The sequence below is a fragment of the Manihot esculenta genome, chromosome 16 (genome assembly GCF_001659605.2).
Source record: "Manihot esculenta cultivar AM560-2 chromosome 16, M.esculenta_v8, whole genome shotgun sequence".
Taxonomy (NCBI): Eukaryota; Viridiplantae; Streptophyta; class Magnoliopsida; order Malpighiales; family Euphorbiaceae; genus Manihot; species Manihot esculenta.
In genome coordinates, this window is record NC_035176.2 from 16949429 (window position 1) to 16953424 (window position 3996).

Here is a 3996-nt window from a genome sequence, read left to right on the forward strand (position 1 = left end):
AGCCTTTTTAACACTCGGAGAAGAGCCTGTTTTCTTCAGTTTTAAAAGCCATTTCAAGCAGCTCACACAAATCAAGCACACAGCTCTAAACTAATATCAAGTTAAGAGACTACCACTAACAGCAACGCCTATATCGGTTTCACATCTAAGCTAACTATAGCTTTTGAATTTCTTTCATATGGGGAACAAAATAAAGATAATTTGGAGCATGATTGGACTAATGACACTGCATGAGAAACACATAAACTTAGGTTTGCACGTCGTTTAAAACCTTGGAGATCCCTCCAAAAGTGATGAATATTCAAGAATGGATTCCTTGTGAACGTCTGATACACATGGCAGTTGAAATCTTCCATCCTCAACAGAAAGAGAGTTTGAATCGAGTAGAAGAGGAGGCAAATTATAGAACACCTTCACCATCTATCCGAACTTGGAAGAGAAAAGCTTGGATGAAGGAGAACAAAGCATAAGGTGTTACCATATAGGAGCTTACACAAGATGGGCAAACTATGGACCCATACAATCCTTTGAGAGGCACCCAACTTAAAGAAAATGAAGCAGAGAAACATAAATTATTTTTAGCAATAAAAAATTATGCGATGATGATTTTTGCTTTGATAAGGTTGGGGAGGCCAACTGGAAACGGCCTCAACAATCGCCATTAAGATCCTCAACTGGAATTGTTAGGCTACAGGGAGACCCCTGACATTCCATAACCTCAAGGGCATTAATGAACCCATTCTCCCGATGTTGTCTACTTGGTGGAGATCAAAAATGAATTTTTTTGTTTCGAAAAAATATAACAAACGTGGTTTTTTTTTACTTAGTTTGTGTCGATCCTATTGGTATTGCATGGAGATCTATATTTGGCAAGAAAATCAAATTGTTTTTTCTTAGTTATTAAGATGAAAAATTTCATGATCCATGCTACAATAGTGGATGCTAAAAGACATAGATCATGGGACATGCTTTTTATGCACATCAATAGTGAAGAAGAGCTTATGAAACACCAGTTTGATTTTATTTTGAACTACCTACGTAATTTTAATTATTTTATAATTGTTGTAAGAGACTTTAATGCTTTTTTACCCTTAAATGGAAAAATTGGGGGTAACTGTAATGTAATAAAATGAACATGTTTTAGATATTTATTGTTAACTATTGCAGGTCAAACAAACACAACTGAAGACAAAAGATTGAAGCCCCTGCATAAGCATTTAAAACAAGCAAAAAACAACAACGAAATTTGGAATGTTCATACTATTAGAGATTTGGATAAAGAGTTGGCTTTTGAGATTAAAAGGGCGGAAACCTACTAGGCCAAAAATGCTGGTTGAAATTGGGTGATAAGAATTCATCATATTTCCATGCTTGTGTACTTCACTTGCTTTAATCCAAAAGTTAAGGAGGTGAAATATATTAAGGATCTTCAACAGATAGGCTTATGTAATATTTTGTATAAAATTATTTTTAACATCCTCACATCTCGTTTCAAACCTCTCATTGATGCCATTATTGATGAAGAACAATGTGCTTTTACCCAAAACCATCTTTATCTCTTATAACATATTGATTGACCATGAGATCTTACATTACCTTCATTCACACAGGAAAAGTAAGATTATGGTATGGCTATTAAACATGATATTAATAAGGCCTATAAGGTTTGATTTTCATGAAAAATGGATTAGGTGGATTATGTCTCGTGTCTCTACTGTTTCTTTCTCTATTAATATTAATAGATATAAGACTGGTTTTATTACTCATTTTAGAGGGCTCAAACAAGGAGACCTTCTATCTCCTTACTTGTTTAGTTCCAGTTCCTCTTAGTAATCTAAAGCCTTCTAGAAGTGCATTTGGAGTCGACATTTTGCACCCAAGCTTGTTAGGGCTCTCGAGTTTGAGATGGAAGAAGAAGTGGATTTGGGGAGAGCGCACATATTTCTTCATTTATTTGTGAGGGAGTTTATGATTTTCCCACATGTGTTAGAATTTCTAAGTAATTTTTATGAAGAAATATATTTCTCCATAAAAAGTTTAATTTATTGTAGTGTCGTCATTTCATTTTTAAATTAATTTGAAATTAATACTTTTTTAGTATTGGTTAATTTAAAAAAGATTAGAAACGAATTTCTACTTCAATTAGTAACAGAAAAAAAGTCCACTTCTATACAAATTTTTTTTTTTTAATTTTCTAATTAGAAACGAATTTTTGAAATGGAAATAAATCTATTTCTAGTTAATTTATATTTAGAAACAAATTCTTCTATTTCTAATTTATAAATGATGTTGGATTTAAAATATTATTGATTTTTATTTCGTTTCTGATATGTAAACAGAAAATATATATATTTTTTCGGTATTAGCATGGATCAAATTATAAATATATTTTTTTTTCATTTTGAATAAGTCTATTTACATAAAAAAAAATTTAAAATTTTTATTATTTTATAATTTAATTTAAAATTTTAAAAATTGATAAAATTTTTTAAAATTATAAACTTTATTGTAATTATATCCGGATTTAAAATTTAAATTGGAAAGAGTATGTCTTGCCGATGTGGCAACATAACGTGGATTATTTTATTATATTTATATGCCTTGTAGATAAATGTTATTATATAAAAAATTCAAATTTTTTATTATTTTATAATTTAATCCGAATTTTTATATTTTATTATATTTATATGCCTTGTAGATAAATGTTATTGATATAAAAAATTCAAATTTTTTATTATTTTATAATTTAATCCGAATTTTTAAAAATTGATGTTCTAAAGTTTTTTTCTTCGTTTTCATCTAGCTTGGTGTAAAAAATACAACTTTAACTTTTTCTCTTTTCTACTAATTTCAACAAAAATTATATCCGTATAATATTTATTAAGTTTTTACTTTTTAAATACCTTATTAAGTGTCAATCACAATAAACTTTACTATATTCATTATAAAAAAATTATATTAATTTAATAAAAAAAATAGAAATTATATTTTTATTATTTACAGTGCTATTAATTTTTTATTACTATTTAATAGTATAAATCAAAACTTGACAATACAAGTATAAATATTGTATTAAGAAAAAATTATTAAAAATGAATTGAATTAAGAGAATCAAAACTACAAAATAGAAAGAAATCCTGTTAATTTTTTGTACTAAACAAATGAAAATGTAGTAATATGGTTTTAGAAATTGAAAATGAAGTATAATAATATGATTTTAAAAATTTAATGGTGAATGAGAATAAATTTAAAAATTTTGAGTTAAATTATATTAATTTCTAAAATTTTGAATTAAATTACAGAAAAGTTAAAAATTTTAAATTTTTCGTATCAATAGCATTTATTTAAGTAGCGTATAATAAAATAATTCACATATATATTGTAATATCAGCAAAACACGCTATCTCCTATTCAAGTTTTAAACTTAAATATAATTATAATAAAATTTATAATTTTAGACAATTTTATAAACTTTTAAAATTTTAAATTAAATTATAAAATAGTAAAAAATTTTAAATTTTTCTTATGTAAATACCTTTCTAATTTATTCAAAACTAAATTGATATGTATCTTCTGTATTGATTCTTGTTATGTAGTTTATTTCACTTTTCATTTCACTCCTACAACACTTCACTAAATATCAATTTTAAGGGTGAGCATTTAATGGTTTTAACTTGAAAATAATTCAACGAGACTTTTATTCTTCTTCCCCAGAGCCTACAAATACGGACGCAAATTAGTGATTTATTAAATCTTGTATCTTTCTTTATTTTTGTTAAAAATTGTTGTAATCTGTTGGATTTTCTAAGTTGAGTCTAAGCTGTAATTCGTGTGATCTCTGTAGATTTGCGAAATAGAATGCGACTTGTGTGAAATGCAATATGGAAATAGAGTATGGAAGGAAAAAAAACAATTAGTTTAAATGAAAAAAAAAAATAGAAACCACCTAAATTACTACAATAGTCACCACATTATAAATTTCAAAAACAATCAGAA